This window comes from Hyla sarda, chromosome 3, assembly GCF_029499605.1.
Source record: "Hyla sarda isolate aHylSar1 chromosome 3, aHylSar1.hap1, whole genome shotgun sequence".
In the NCBI taxonomy this organism is placed as follows: Eukaryota; Metazoa; Chordata; class Amphibia; order Anura; family Hylidae; genus Hyla; species Hyla sarda.
In genome coordinates, this window is record NC_079191.1 from 396,011,937 (window position 1) to 396,029,835 (window position 17,899).

The following is a 17,899-nucleotide window of genomic DNA, read 5'->3' on the forward strand; positions in this document are numbered from 1 at the left end:
ACCCCCACAATCTTCAAAATAGGGCCCTTCTTAGCCTGTGAGTGGGCAGTCATAGTAATTAGGGTCCATCATTTTTTTTTTTTTTTTTTTTATGTAAAGGTGGCTGCATCTGTAAATGGACGGTGAAATCTCACACAAAATCAGGGTCACATCATAGAACATTACTTAGTACATGAAAAGCCAACAGGTGCTGCTTCTGGCCATCAAGAAAATCTGTCATCAGTGTCAACTACACTAACTGGTCAGTACAGACAGGTAGTGCAGGTGACAATGATGTCAACCATCCTTACCTGATCCTATTCCGTGCTCTGGTTCTCCCGCAATCTTTTGCCGTATCTTCTGTTTCGGGACCAACTTGGAGCATGGGTGGAGCATCGTGACATCACCGCTGCTGTTCTCTGCTGGGTCCCACTGTTAGCAAACAGTAGAGGTGATGTCACGAAGCTCCACCCATGCTCCAAGTTTGCACCAGAAGAGAAGATACAGCAAAAGATTGCGGAAGAATTAGAGCATGGAACGGGACCAGGTAAGTATGGTAGACATCAGTGTCACCTGCACTACCTGCCTGTACTGACCGATTAGTGCAGGTGAAACTGATGACAGATTTCCTCTCAGGATCTAAGTTTATTTATTTATTAGATTTTTTTACTTTTAAGGAATTATGCTTGATTGAATGTTTTCCCACTGAGTCACATCCTCTTGTTTTACTGAATAATTTCTGGATTGCTTATACACTTACGGCTGATTATGCGTCCTTCATACATGTAAAGAGACTTTAGAAACCCTGGTAATTTATTGTGAAGGAGTGAAGTGTTTTTTTTTAGCTCTTCTCCAGCCAGTAATGGGTATCCTCTTTGTGTACTGATGGCAGCTGAATGCACTATTCAACGTGAAGGGGGAGTCACTATGTTACACAAGAAAAACACAACTAAATAAATAAAACTAATTCATATATATATATATATATATATATATATATATATATATATAAATATTTAATTTAATTGTATGGCTTATGTCATACAAATGTAGTAAGTCCTATTAGGATGCTTATTTTGGAAACATAATGGTGGCACTTATTTTATTTATTTATTTAACTTTTTATATTTGCATGTTGACAAAAAGACTATAAAAAGCAACCAAAGCCATGTCCACATTAAGTGGTGGGGCTTTCAAGCCAATAGCAGCAAGGTTAACCTCATGTGGGTAATGCTTTGGCTACATGCAGCTGGCGGATCCAGTAGGTATTACCCTTGGGTTGGGTTCACACATTGTATTTTAGTCAGTAGTTGGTCCTCATTTTGAAGCTCATTTTGGTCAGGATTGTTAGATAGAGCCAGGAGTGGGTCCACAATTTAGAAACTGGTGCAGATCTTTAAATTTTTATTATTATTATTATTATTTTTTTCTGTAGTGGTTCCATTGCTGGTTTTGGCTACAAATACTGACCAAAATTAGCTCCAAAGTGAGGGCCCAAATACTGACCAAAATACTATGTATGAATACTGCTTTAATTTCTTTCTTAAATACCCAAGTCAGTCTTATACAGTAGATATATATCTGTCTGCTTTGTGTGGCTCTACACCAGTGCTCATTGTATAAAATTACAGAACATGATATTACGGGTATAGAATGGCAGTATAGCAGTACAGTATTTTTTAGCTGATTGGCAGTATATGTAAGCATGCCTCTTCTTCTCAGTGGATAACCATACACTATATATCCGGCCTGAATATTATTAATCATCACCCTACATTTCTTAACTCATTCATCTCTCGCCTAATTTCCACGCAGCGCTTCAAACGCCATCTTCGTTTCCGTGTCATGCAAATGCCTCGCCACCTAGACTAAGATATGCCGGTGAACGCAGTGCGTATGAATTTATCTGATAATAGCTTAAAACTTCATGCCATAGCATATCATTTTTTTTAGCTGTAATTTTAATTATACCAAGTTTTACACTAGTGCTCGACAATACCAATATGCTGTATCAGTCAGTTTTCGTGTCTGCCGTGAAAGTATTAACATAAGTTGGAGTAAAATGAATAATAAATTAATCTCAGTCAGCACTGTAGTTAATTGGATGCACTGTTAAATATGCATAATATGAATTGAGGTTTATATAACATTGCACTTGTTGTCAGTATGACTTGTCACCGTGAGGTAGGCGAAGCCTTTTTGATGTTGTCTGAGGGCTAGCTACATGGTAATAAGAATTGGAACGCGGCTGACGGCTCCCTGATAAACATCTCTATACAAGATCCCTGCCTCTCTTCATATACACCGTATTGATTGACTCTTGTGCATTTACAAGGTCTAAATAAATAGCAACAATCTATTGTTGCTTATCTGCACCAGTAAACTCGGTGGAACTCCGGGCCTGTCAGGTTTCATTTGGTCCCAGTCTCACTCATGGGAAGACAACCGTCCTGTTGAGTAACTACGACAAACCGGCTATACTGACTCCAGCTCCAGGTCGCTTGCAAGTATGTTACTAAGGAAACACTGACAATATTATTTTATAGCAAGCTGTCATTGTAGCAAATGTCCACATTTAAATGGTAATACAAATAAAATATAATAATTGCTTAAATGGGCACTGCCATAAAATTTTTTTTTGCTACTGCACACCTTATGGTAAATAAAAAATCTTTCTAATGTACTTTGTTTAACCCCTTAAGGACTCAGGGTTTTTCTGTTTTTGCACATTTTTTCCTACTTACCTTTTAAAAATCATAACCCTTTCAATTTTGCACCTAAAATTCCATATTACGGCTTATGTTTTGCGCCACCAATTCTACTTTGCAGTGACATTAGTCATTTTACCAAAAAATCCACAGCGAAACGGAAAGAAAATTCAATGTGCGACAAAATTGAAGAAAAAATGCAAGTTATTAACTTTTGGGGGCATCCGTTTCTACGCCATTGACCGTGCCATTTAATTGCAATATATTTTTATAGTTCGGAAATTTTCGCACGTGGCAATACCACATATGTTTATTTTTATTTACACGTTTTTTTTTTTTAAATGGGAAATGGAGGTGATTCTTACTTTTGTTAGGGAAGGGGTTAAATTATCTTTATAAATTTTTTTTGACACTTTTTTTTTTGTAGTGTTATAGCCTCCTCTAGGGGCTATAACACTGCACACACTGATTCTACACAGATCACTGCTATGCATTAACATGGCAATGATCAGTGTAATCGGTAATCAATTGCTCAAGCCTGGATTTCAGGCTTGGAGCAATCAATTGCTGATCGTACGCGGACCCTCTGCTTACATTCTAGCTGATCAGGACATTGCGATTTCACCGCGATGGTCCCTATCAGCCCCACTGAGCTGCCGGGAGTGTATTTGTGTTTTTTTAGGCGCGGTGATCAACTTTGAATGTCGTGTCTAAAAGGTCATGGCGTGACCCTGCATTATAGACCGGGACTGGGCGCAGGGCATGCAGGTACACCCTGCGTCCTTAAGAGGTTAAAAAAAATGAAGTTTTCTATGTTTTCTTTGTGTTTAAAAAAGCTGCCACTAGGTGTCTCCCTACTTGTCCAAAGTACATTTCCTCCATCTCTTGCACAGACTTTTGACTTCTGCTGGCCTCATTCATCCGACAGCTACTTTATTACTCCTGATCCCATACAAATACATGCTCAACTTTTTTTGTGTGTGTTTTTAATTGAGAGGGGGGATAAGATGCTGGTAGATTCCTTTATCTATCTATCTATCTATCTATCTATCTATCTATCTGTTTATCTAGACAAAGCAAAATAGATGCAGCACACCAAGGGATAGAATAAAGTAGTGTATGTATTCCAAAATGTGTAGACTACGTTTCACCAGTCTCACACCAGCTTTCTCAAGTACAAACATGTGACATGGCTGGGTTTCAATAGACCGTCTCATTAAAGTGCAATGACATCACACAAATTTCTTCATAAGTGGAGATCGATATGTGACAACATATACATTTAATCTGTTTCATACATGAAATACAAAGTATAGATGCTCATGCTATACAAAATAATATTGTGATCCATAAAGTAGATGGTTAAACTGTAAGTGTCCATGTTCCACGTGTTAAGTGAATTACCTTCTGTGGATCCTCCATGATGCCCTCCAGATCTATCTATCTATCTATCTATCTATCATCTCTATTATCTATCTATCTTTTTATCCATCTATCTGTCTATATATGTATCTATCTTGTACAGTTGCAAAATTGTAGACCATGCAGAATCCTATAGATTTTCCATCGTCCCTAATAACAATCCGCTGTCTCCTTCTGCCGCCATATACCTGTATATCGTATCACTGATGGTTGGTTCTTGGGAGATGAATGTGCCCACCACCCAGGTTTTGCTTTTCAGAACGCAAACTGATTTAGCACACTGAGTCCAGGTCATAGAGGTAACTTTGTCACACCCGGTGACACTTTTTCAATGAGCGAATGCAAATGGCAATGAGCTGAAAAGCTATTTCTCTTTCCACAGTGTTGCCAACAGTGAGATTTATAGGGCACCTGCCAGCCTAGGAGCCAGATCTCCAAACCTTTTAAATGCTAATATGCTCACGACTGGAACTTCTTTTTTTGCATCCAAAAAACCTTCTTATCATTGCAATAAGACCATCATGTTTATGATTGTTATATAAAGGGCGAGCATCAGTGCCTCCCAAAATTAAGATGGAAGTCATGAGCAAGGCAATGATCCTCCATCACAGAAAGATGCAGCTCTAATACATTCTACATAGAAGCTAAGAAGAAATTCTATTTTTTCTGCTAAGAGCAATGTGGGAGTTAATGGTCTATGACATCTCAGTGGCTTCATAGATCAATGGCTGGATAGTGCGGTGGCTGTCCGGTAAGTGTGAGTTAGTCAGAATAGCTGTCAAATGCGTTCAATTCTATTTCTCTACAGAGCATTTAAGAATTGGCACACAATACTTTTCCATATGCATTATAAGTTGAGTGGTTTTCTTCTCAGTATGTCAGACCGGAGAACCATTGGACAGACCAATGCAGTGTTTCCCAACCAGGGTCCCAGCATGCTGGGAGTTGTAGTGTTACAACAGCCTGAGGCACCCTGGGTGGGAAACACTGGACTTAGGTAAGATGCATACGTTAAGCTGCATTGCATTGACATGCCAAGACTAAGAACTATGTATAGATGAAAGCTGGTTGGTGATTCCATAATGTGCTTTATCTATCTATCTCCTATCTATCTATCTATCTAATGGAAAAGACTGCAGCACATGTAAAGATTCCATTAAGCGCAGTGTTTATTGTGTCCTCACAACATACATGTGCTACGGTCTTTTCCATTGTATTTATGTTGGATTCCCTGACCAGGAACCCGATGATGGCGTGCACCTTATACTTCGGTCTGTTGGGCGGATGCGCTGCTTATTAGGATTTCTCTATCTATCTATCTATCTATCTCATACATATCTATCTCATATCTATCTATCTATCTCCTATTTATCTATCTATCTATATCATATCTATCTAATATCTATCTATCTATCTATCAATCATATCTATCTATCTATCTATCTATTTATCTCATATCTATTTATCTATCTCATATCTATCTGTCTATCTCATATCTATCTATCTATGTCATATATATCTAATTTCTATCTATCTCATATCTATCTATCTGTTATATAACTATCTCATATAACGTATAATATATCTCATATATATCTATCTATCTATCTCAAATCTGTCTATCATCTTTCTCATGTCTATCTCTCTATCTCATATCTATCTACTATCTCATATCTATCTATATATATATATATATATATCTAACTACTATCTCATATCTATCTATCTATCTATCTATCTATCTACTATCTCATATCTATCTACTATCTCATATCTATCTATCTATCTAGCTATCTATCTACTATCTCATATCTATCTATGTAACTATCTATCTATCTATCTTTCTCATGTCTATCTATCTATCTATTTACTATCTGCTGGTTGGCAATTCCATGATGTGTTTTAACTATCTATTCAACATCTGGAGGGCCGCAGTTTGAAATCACTGGAGTTAATAAAGTTGAGCTGCAACACCAGGTCCAACCTGAAGACAAGGGTGGCACTATTTTTTTTGAAAATAAATAAATAGACCCTTTAAACTCATCTCAGATAAACTGCCTGAAATGTAAATCCCTCATGTGATCTACTCTCTCTAGTACCGGTTAACGTTAATACGGTGAAATATTTCTGATTCCCGTCCCTTTACTCAGTGTTTATTATTACTCCTAGCCGGCTTTTCAGATATTCATAGACCATTTGCTGCATGTAATTCGCAATTCTATGATGATGAAAACCGCTACAGGGCCACTCGGTACAGCAGAATGAATCAAAGGTAACAATTAGACAGAGCCATCGAGCCGGGGTACATGATGACATTGCAGAACCAATCTAATTTCTTTGATTCTAAACTCATGAAAATTCGTCTCCTTTAGAGAACAATCAATACGTGTAGGGCTGCGGAGATAGGATCAGGTTTTTTTTAAAACCTGTTGGCGTAAAATTGATATACCGGCGGTAATAAAGTTTTCCCTAGCTTCACTGGTATCTTATTAACGCGCTAAGAAAAGTACATTTTACAAGTGAATTAGCAGACTATAAAAAAAATCCCTCGTTCAGAGAAAAAAATAAAAATAAATAAAAAAAGATCACGTAAGGAGTCTGAGATAGGGATTTGATTAGGCAAAATAAACCGCAGATCCTTGTAAAGTGGTGCCGCCATTCCGTTCCCATTCCGTTTGCACTTATCAGTTATTAGCGGATCTGTTTGTTGATGTACTTCACCCCCTTTTATTTACATCTTCTTTACTAGGTAATCAACTGCAAATTACTTAAATGGTGTAATTACAATTTGGCAAAATTGAAAAAATGTATGTGCAAGGTTCCACTCGCTTTGCATATTTTATAAGCCATAAGCTGGGCCTCGGAAAAGTGCAATGAGACTTTATCGATCTGGCTCAGTGGAACACGGCGAGTACAGTACTACATGTTTTCTTTTCTTTTTCCGTCGTCCTTTTAGTAGCACAAACAGTCTTAGACAAGAAAAAAAGGGAAAAAAATATGTACAATTACAAGTGCGAGCGGCATCGGAGCGCCCCAGGGTAGAAAGGCAATTTGCGTCCAACAATCTTCTTCATAGGTATCTCAGCGCATTACTTGTAATATACCTAACCTTCCATTTCCCTTGCTGGAATGACCTGTATAACCTTAACATCTAAAAAAAAAAAAAAAAAAAGAGCAGAAAGTGAACATTTGCAGGAGAGGAGAAAGATTGGAAAGCACTGACCAGATGATGGCGATAAGGCTTCTGCAAGGGGAAAATGGGCTTTAAATATTGATATTTTTTGTGATTACTGCAGGAGTTGTTACCGGGAGTGTTTATTGGGAAACAAGGAATTATTTGGTTTTCCTTTGTAGCTATGTGAAAAGGTGAGCTGAGTTATGGGTATTTTTTAGTAGGTAGATAGAGAGGGTGACGGCACGCTGTGTAGTACATTCTGTTGGAGACCCCCTTACTTACCCATGCAAACAAGTGTGGAATAAGGGGGGATTTATCAAGACCAGCAATTCTACAGTAACCCCCCGCTAGCAAACAGACATGACAGATTTATGTAGAGACAAAATGTCTGTAGATATGGTGTTGCGCTGCATTAAAGAAGGCAACATTTGCCACCAAGGAGTGAGGTTGGGTACATGACTTATGGTGAGACTTCCTCTGTGGTTGCAAGGTAAATAAGCCAGAATGAAGCCTAGTGTTGAAGGAGATGAATGTATAGTAAGTGACAAAAAGCCTGAGAAAAGTTGGATCAGGTCTGAAAATCCACTATGGGAAGACCTGGTCTATGCTTTGGAGTCGGGACCAGTGGATCTAGAGTGAGAGAGAACAAAGGGGGACAACATTTAAGAGTATTTTTCCATTATGTGTGTATTTGCTAAAGATTTAGTGCTATGAAGAGTGTTTACGATATTATTAAAGTTGGTGGTGGTCCCAAGCCTCAGGAAAAAAGACTCTCTTAACCATTGATTGTGTAGTAGTAAATTATGTTGAAGGAGAACTGCGGTGAAAATGTTTCAAGGTCTCCTGTGCCCTGGCTGCAAAAACATAAAAATCTAACTTTAACTCACCTTCCTACGTTCCCCCTTTTTCGTAGATATTAGAATCCTGTTCCTCCGCTGCTGCTCATCTTCCTGCTTCTTAGGCTCGAAACGTCACAGTGCAGTCAGCGTATCGCAGGCCACACTGATGTCCCGCCTTGGCCGGTGATGGGTGTCATGTATGGAGCCCAGGCAGCAGGGAGAAGGCGGGGCCCAAGCTCCTTACATGCGCTCAGCCTATCACCAGCTGAGGCGGGACATCACTGTGGCCGGCGATACTTTGACTGCACTGTGTCATTTTGAGCCTAATAAGAAGGAAGACGAGCAGCAGCGGAGGAACGGGACACTGATATCTCCGCAACGGGAGAACGTAGGAAGGGGAGTTAAAGTTAGTTTTTTTATCTTTTTGCAGACCGGGCAGAGGAGATCTTAAAATTATTTTCACCGAAGTTCTCCTTTAATTTACTAATATTTTCTGTGATGAGAATATCAATATAGAGACATTTGGAAATAGGTGCCAGTATCTGGTGAAGGGGTGCATAGGCTAGGCATCCGCTTTGGAACAATGTACTGTACACACAGAAACTTGCCTTATCATTCAAATTTACTGTTATATTATTACACATTAAAGAGCTATTTTACTGTTGTGAGAAAGTTATAGGATTTTTTGTTAGTGATAACTATGGTGGTATGTAGATACCAGGTTTCAGGAAGCGCATATCCCATCCAGGGAATGCTGGGTAAGAAATCAAGGATCCCAAAACTTAGCTGGCTATGGAATTTGGTAAGCCCTCTTTTTGGGCCTGGATTTATATGGGATGAATGGCAGGTTTAATTGTAGGGCCTTTTGTCCCCTTCCTGGGCCAGCCCAGATTTTCAGATTGGCCTCAAGTCAGCACAGGTGCTGATGCCGACTTAATACTGGGCTTACGAAAGGTGTAAACATGTCTGCACTAAGAGGTTGTGAGGAACCTGGAGTTCTGAGGTGTACAGCCTCAAAAAAGGGGACATTTACATTGTGGAAGTAACACACTTGTGGTGCCTATATTGTTGGGTGGCTGGTAGTAAGCCACATTTATAGAGAGGGAAGATTTTGTACACAGTTAGTGCTGGACAATCAGGATTTATTTTTGCAGTAGCCAATATTTGGTAAGAAGGGGATTTGAAGTACTATAATAACATAGTTTCCAACATCAATCCTGAGACTTTTAATCCGCACTCCTGGGATTGTTCACAAAATAACCATGAAAGTGCCCTAACCCTGCCCAAACTATGCCCCTCTGCAGGTGACCTTGCCCCCTTTTCGCATAACTGTTGGCAGCTATGTAACAGACAAGCAGTGCTCTGCCGGTAAAGATAGATTATATGATAAATAAGGTTTCGTTTTGGACCTTTTGAACGGAGATTAATAATGGAATTTATGCATATAAATAAGAGTATAGGTAACAGGCTAGCCCCTGCTGTAAACACCCTAATATAAGCTTATCCTTCTTATTGCTATTAACATGATGTATAGAATTGAACTTTTCCCACCAGAATAAATAAATCCCTGCCTCCAGGCGCATTAATAGAAGGTATGATTTTGTTCCCAAAGCTTACAGTCACGGGGGCCATTAAATATACAATGAAAGCGACGCGGGCTCTGAAATTGCTTGATATCAGCAAAGTACATGCTTCCGTGTTTCGGTGACACAGGGCGAATAATGAGAGATAAACTGTATACTGATTGTGTGTGAAAATAACATGTTTTTTTCTGCCATAATTCTCTAAACAGCATGTAAACAGTTATTCTCCATTTTCTGTTCAGCGCACAAGGCTTGATAGCTTTGAAAGTGAGACATAATTCATGTGGAATAGAAGCCAGGTCATTTTATAGGCCCGTTTTACCATTCTAGCATTTTCTTGTTGATAGCGCCTGTTATTAGCTTGTAAAAACTGTCCATTGCTTTCAGTATATAATGACTTAAACAGTGATACGGGCACAATATGACTCCGGTTCATGAAAGGCTGTCTCCTACCAAGAGAAGGCTACTTGAGACGTTTGTGTTCTTGTCACTATAATGGTAATGCATGGGACCCGGAGACAAGTCATGTGAAGTCTTATAGCTTTATGATATACCTGCCATTTATTTCTGTAGAGGTGGCCATTTTGTGGCCCGACGTTGAGATTTATGAGAATGCCGCTCCGTGTAGTGCCGGTCCAGAGGACGCTACGGTTATTTGCTTCTAGACAGTTCTGATACTGAGATAATTGTAAGTCCTAAGCCTTGGTGCATTGTTTCCAGCACTTTAAATTAATCTCCGGGTATGCTTTACTAGAGCGCCAGGTTATCTGGGCCATCGTGTAAATGCCAGATTATAGCATTATACAGTATTTTCTCTTCTTTTAATGGTGACTGAATTTATAAATATTATACAACTGTGTCAGTTTAATTTATAAATGTTTCATCGATTTTTATCAATTTTGTTTATGAGTCTTTTTTTTCATAGAATAGTCTGAAATGGTTTATTAACCTTAATGCAAATGAATTATTAACAAGGATTGACTCTGACATTACAGGGAAGGGGAGGTTTTTGTTCTGGTATAACACAAGGAAAAAAAAGGACCTTTTAAGAATAAATAAGAATCCAAAATGGGAATATTGACAGCCAGTTATTGTTTTTCGAGGCTAAAAATGATGGGAAATGCCTCTTTAAACTGAGCTATGAATAGATGTCCTACTTATAATGTGCGAAGAGGTAGAGAAAAAAGGACCAACGATTTCCAGGCGCTGCTAGCTCAAAACACCGAAGGCACGAGTTATAGATAAAGGATCCTTGCAGGGATCATATTTATTAAAAATAACAAAAGTACAGATGATGCGTTTCAAGGGTAATCCCCTCTTCCTCAGATCAACATTGTTGATTGTTGATCTGAGGAAGAGGGGGTTACCCTCGAAACGCGTCATCTGTACTTTTGGTTATTTTTAAGAAATATGATCCCTGCAAGGATCCTTCATCTATAACTCGTGCCTCCGGTGTTTTGAGCTAGCAGCGCCTGGAAATCGTTGGTCCTTTTTTCTCTACCTCTTCGCATGCTTTAACAGGACAGGATTTCCTGACCCCTGCGGACCCTCCGGCTGAGCAGCCTGCTCCACCAATATACCTCTTATTGAGGTGATATGCACTATTTCTTCTTCTCCAAGGTGAGCAGCCACTTCTAAGGGGCTATACTATTCCACACCTACTCTAAGGGTAATACACGAGGCGCCGTTCGCGGTCTTCCTTTTTTTCTATATTACCACTACTTATAATGTATCATTCAACATTAATAAAGTGATAAGTTGTAATACCGCACACAACCTGTGGAAAGAGTTGGAGCTGTTTCTAAAAGAAAGCCAACCTTTTACCATAGCTAGTTCCTTCAGGACCTCAGTAGAGGCCCCCATTCTCAGACTCCCATTTAGACTAGCAGATTATTATTGTAATTTCCATTTGTAAAGGATTCCTGTATGACGCTTACACCGAGTTGCTGGTTATAATTTGTTTACCCCTGTTAATACTATAGAGCTATAAATTGAAAATAACGCTACTTCTTATCTTTTCGACTATGGCAAGTAGAGCCATGTCTTTATTTCCGGCATGTCGGCTTTAACTTGAGTCATTTTACACTGGATTTTTTAACATGACTATTCACCAGTAATGTTATTGATAGATTATTCGTGGTGTTAAGCTGCGGATGAGGGAAGAATAAATGGTGGATGGCACAAACAGCTGCGTCTGAACTCATTACATGTGCTGTAATTATTTTTTTGTACTTTTCAAACAAACTGTCTCCTAAAATCACATTTTATTAGACTAATTGTTCTAATTAGATGCTTTCTAGCTCCAAATATATGTCATGGTTAGGGAAAAAAATGCAAGAAATACGAATCTATATCTGAAATCCACTGATCCACTATCATTAAGTGACAATGGGTGAAATGTATCATTGTAATTACTCCCAGTAGGCATGATGTTTACATGCAGAGTTACATTGAAGTGTGGAATTCTCAGCTCCGAAACTGTTCCCTCAACAATATTGCAAGATTAAAATCTGCGTGTGTCACCCAGACTTGAACTAAGGCCGTTTCGGAAATAAATTAATTTGGTCAATGACTTTCTTAGATCACCTTGCAAAATACTAAAAAGGACCCTGCTTAATCCTGATGTCATTTTACATTCTTTATTGAGAAAATTATATACAGTGTAGTGCATAATGTTACATTAGAGTATGACGGATATCAGAAAACACCTTTGTGCAGAAAATAGCCTGGACAGTAAATGTAAGGGGTTGTCATACCATACAAAATGGGGACTGCAAAGCTTCTGCACCTAAATGCTAATTCTGTAATGCCCCCCCCCCCCCAACTATCATGCATAATTTAAGCTATAAACTACTCCTGGTAGACATCATGAAGGTAGAAGGTAGTAAAAAAGAGGCTTGGTTTAGTGTCCTAAGTATGTTTTCCTCATGGAGAACAAGGAGACTCTACTTCAACTAACTACGTAATATTTTGGAAACGAAGAAGGTGCCAAGTTAAGCCCTGAAACATGTTGTCCTATGTTTCATGGGGGCACTTACCAAAAACAAAATGGTCTTCTCTGCCTTTCGGCTAAGATCAAGTGTAGTATCTGTTCTTATCAGTGTCAGAACAGGGGCACTGATGTAGGATAGATGCTGCATGGAGAGGGCAGGTGTACCAGGGCGTACCGGGGCAGGTTCTGAGGAATCAGCTTGACGGCTGCCTTGATGTGACCTGTTTCCTCCATATCTCGCCATGAGGCTGAGAGCGTCTAGAGCTGAGGTACTTTAGTGCCTCGGGGAGTGGTGACCCCCAAGGTGCCCAAACTCGCTGGGAGTATTGGCTCTCTGAGTGGAAGTACGGGCACCATGAACTCTTCACCTTGTGTCACTCACCTCTTGATTCCCGGCCTTCTGGCTAGGATCAAAGAAATTTTTATAGATCTGGGCAGTATACCTGCACACATTCACTTATTTATTTATTTTTGTCACTGTGTCCCTTTTTGTGTGTTGTGTGTTCACAGGATTGTTAGGATGCGGTAGCCCTTCTGGGTGTCCCTCGTAGCGGTCTAGGCGAGGTGTGTGTGGCCATCAGGTTCCTCACCTCCCTGCAAAAACCACAGGTAATCCTGCATGGTCAGGGTACCGTCCGTTTACGGCTCTGCAGGCAGATACCTTGGCTAACGCCAAGGGGGATGCTGGGAGCATTTGTGGTCCCTTAGTAGCTTTGGCAAAAAGGGACCTTTTGGTCTGGAGGTGAAGAGTAAGGTTTGTTGGGGAGCCTCTCTCCTGTCAGAGAAGGGCTTGCGATAGACCACATTCTTTGTGCACGTTTTTTAGTGTAACATGTTTGCACTTTTTCTTGCACTTTGGGGGATTCGAGAGCACATTCCTTGGCTCTTAGATGAAAGTAATAATTTCAAGGCATTTGGATATGAATATTAAAGGAAAACTGTCGGATATTTTCTCCCACACTATCCACAGTACTGGTGGATAGTGTGGGAGACGCTGATTAAAATGAGCCCTACCTTACCCGCATCTGCCCGGCCGTTCGCCCACAATTGTAGTTTTATGTGTATATCTTGCTATAACTGGCATGGGCGGGGCTTCTGCAGGTTAACTGGCACTGACGTCAGCGCCGCTTATGAATATTCATCACCCCTCCCTCCAGTTAGGAGCAGCGAAGAGAGGGAGAACTGAAGGGAGGGGTGATGAATATTCATAAGCGGCGCTGACGTCAGTGCAGAAGCCCCGTCCGTGCCAGTTACAGCAAGATATATACATAGAATAAAACTACAATTGCGGGTAAACGGCCGGGCGGATCCAGGTAAGGTAGGGCTCATTTTAATCAGCGTCTCCTGCAATATCCACCAGTACTGTGGATAGTGTGGGAGAAAATATCTGACAGTTTTCCTTTAAAGAGGATTCTTCTTTGTGTTATTTGGTGTTATGCCAACACAGCACAATTTGTTTCTTCTGGTGAAGGTTGTATTTTTTTTTTTTTTTTTACCAGCGAATACTACCCTATGGAGCACCCTCTCTTTTTTCCCTTTGACCAGAGCATACGTAATTTATTGTCCTTATGGGATGGAGGGACCTTTTGGGCCCCATAGACTCAATGGGGGAGATTTATCAAAACCTGTCTAGAGGAAAAGTTGTAAAAAATCAAGAACAACATATTTCATATGCAATATATTTATTGATTAAAGTACAACACTGTAATCGTGTAGCAGCTGGTGTGGGCCAGTATTTTTTTTTTTAACAAGCACAAAAATTAGATAGTATACTTAGGATCGAGCATGAGTAAGGCGTGACTAGTATGTCCCTATCTATTAGCCCTGCCTGGCGATACTGTAAGTCCCCTGTCCTAGTGACCTGGGCCTACACTGGAACATCCTATTGGCCCTAGGCTGTAGAGGGGATGTTGAAACAATACTGCGGCGTCGCCAAGATACAGTTGACCGAGGCTAATAGCCCGACAGATCCAATATACAGTATATCACGCTTAAGGTGTTTAGAGGTGTAACATACATGTGGTAAAAATAATAATACAGTATCAGAACCCGAGGGGGGTAGCCAGGGGTATGTAGTAGTATTCACGTTTAAAAACCCACAATTGTATGTGTTGCATAGATAGAGATATACTTATGCATTACACAGAGATTGCATTAATCCAACGCGTTTCGCTTATCCGTGTGAGTACAGTTAGCTCCTCAGGGATTCTCGTGGAGAATACTTGCAGAAATAAGGTCATGGGAGACTGTACATATAGTAGCAATGCATCATCACATGTAGATTAATGTAGATTAGAGGAAAAGTTGGCAAGTTGCCATAGCAACCATTCAGTTAACAAGGCCTCTGCAAAATGAAAGAAGCAATCTGATTGGTTGCTATGGGCAACTGGGCAACTTTTCCACTGGACAGTATATATATATATATATATATATATATATATATATATATATATATATATGTTTATTTTTGAAATTTTTACGAAATTTTTCCAAGAAAAAGAAAATACATAAAATAATTCCATTAACAATTAAAAAAACAAGTAGAAACATAGGACCAAGAAAACAGAAAAATATTAAAATTGGTGATAGGTCTGAAACAAAGCATCAATAAAACATTTCCAAAACACGTATATAAGTAAGCCAGCATCAATAAAGTGTCTCCAAGCTATGCAAATGATATAAACAATGTTAAAAGCAAAGTGATTATCCTGTGGTATCTCTTGACAGGTTTTGATGAATCTCCCCCAATTATCTGGGTGGGGATGACTATGGCATCTCTGTTTACTATAGCTATGTTCCCAGGCAATTGCTTGGAGTCAAATTATGGGTCACATAGGGGTATAGCCATGATAATGTTCCTAAAGTTGTGAGTAGTTTACAGTCAAATAAGGGGGTTTTCAGATTATGTTCATGCCTGCATGTACTGTGATATGCATTGGAACATGTTAATAATATAACAGGCACTGAATAAATTTATAGCAGTCTACTGGTGTTACATTACATCACATATCTGTAAGACCAGGTTCATAAATGTCCCAGAGCTGGCCTAGATGGGAACATCTAGTATAACAGACTGTATCCATTGCACCCCATTTCACATCTGGTTATGCATAGGCTGAAATGGAGCAGGAAGCCGGACCTGTGAGTGATACGACATGCTGTATGAGTACAGATGGTGCACTCACCAACTAGATTAAGGCAGTGCTACATAGCCATAACCAACATCCCAGCCCCCTGTATTGTATGCATTTACATTTATGCACTTTACTGTCACATTCATTTTGCTTGCTCTGGCACCCAGGTTTGCAAATGTGAGGTGAGCAGACTGTGCTGCATGCATCGCCATTCATGAATCTTTGAGGCGTAGCAAGCCATTGACTCTGAAGAGCTACCAGCCTGCAGCACAATGATTGTGACGTGCTAAGCCATTAATGTACTGCTCAACAAAAACAGAGTATGGTGCCAATCTAAAAAAAAGGGCCCTGCTGCTCCAAATTAAGCCCAGTTCACATATATCTGACAATTCGGCATACAAGGTTGCCAGCATACCTTTCATGCCGGATCGGTAGATAGATGTAAACTTAGCTTAATTTAACTTTGTCCAATTAATTTAACTTAATTTGACTAAGGCCAACCTCAATTCTTATAGTATATCACATGAAGCTATATGATATATATATATATATATATATATATATATATATATATATATATATATACATATATATACACATACGAAGAGAGAAGCAGTGGCACTCGAATAGGAGGAAAAAAGTGTAGTCCTTATTCACTCCTCAGTGAGCTACGTTTCGGCAACCTCACGCTGCCAATGTCAAGCCCCTATGGCAGCATGAGGTTGCCGAAACTTAGCTCACTGAGGAGTGAATAAATACTACACTTTTTTCATCCTATTGGAGTGCCACTTGTTCTCTCTTCGCACTAACTTTGGTTCCCTGACATGGATCGACAACAGGGGGCACCCATGCATCTTTTCAATTGGAGTGCTGCTTCCTTCTACGGTGTGTGTATATATATATTTTTTTTTTATTGCTAATTTTTTCCTAGATATATAAACATTTTTATCTTTCTTTGCATGCCTGAATAAAACATGCTATTCCTCATACTTATATATGAACATCTACCAACAAGTTCCCCCAAACTATATAAAATACAAAAATGCACAGATAATAGCTTATATAAAGCAAGAAAATGCATTTTCTATTCCTTTTTTTTTTTGCAGAAAGTATTGAACTATTCTGGAAAACTGCTCTATTTTTCAGCACTGGCTTAACAATACCTCAGTTGCTTGTAAATGCACTTTGTGCCAAATAAGCCCTATTCTATGATAAGTATTTCTTTTACTAGCTCGTAGAGTGAAATGAAACATAAAATAGAACATCGCACGAAGAGCAACTAGAAAATGAATGCAAAACCTTGAATTAATCCCGTAAGCAGATATCAGAGGAAACTTTCCCGAGATAATGATTTTAGAAAGCTCTGTCTTGGCAGGTGGAGAAGAAATCTTTTCGAACTCCTCAACAATGCCATTCTGATGTGTACATAGACACTAGTCTTTATGTGCCTCTATGCCTTTTAGTGTTTGTTTGTTTTTTTGTGTTTGTTTTTTTATATTTATTTCTTTGCATATAGATATCAGGTTGTATTAGTACGGTATATTATTATTATTATTATTATTATTATTATTATTATTATTATTTTTACATTATTTGTTGCAATTGTTTTACCTTTTTTACAGTAGTCAGTAAGACTAGGTAATCTAAGACTTATCCATGGTTATGAATATATTTATGACTTAGCTGTTTTATAGCAAGAACACTCTATAGACCAGTGTTTCCCAACAAGTGTGCCTCCAATTGTTGCAAAACTTTTTTGTTTTTATTAATTTGTTTTCTACCATGATATTGCTCTGTATTTTCTGCTCAGTCTCAGTCAAATTCACAGACTGGGAAGGGGCGTTCCCCAGCAGGCGTGACATCATTTGAAGCCATACAGGGGAGAACTTCCTCCCTCACTCTGCTACACACAGCCCAAAGAGATTCAGTGTGAGATGAGCTATGATTGGCTAAGGCTGATGAAATGCATCAATTCATGTGTTTGTTTTTCGAAAACCTTAAGTAAATAAACCTAAATATGTTAGAAATTGCAACAAGTGCTTGATGAATTACTGTCCCATAGGATCA

General features: G+C 39.2%; 1 protein-coding gene and 1 pseudogene across 14 annotated transcripts in view; both read left to right on the forward strand.

The window, feature by feature from the left end:
- The window catches only part of NRXN1 (neurexin 1), a 1,474,530-nt gene that overhangs the window by 1,046,969 nt on the left and 409,662 nt on the right, over window positions 1-17,899 (forward strand). The window lies entirely within an intron of this gene.
- Window positions 12,762-12,842, forward strand: LOC130363317 (U2 spliceosomal RNA; annotated as a pseudogene).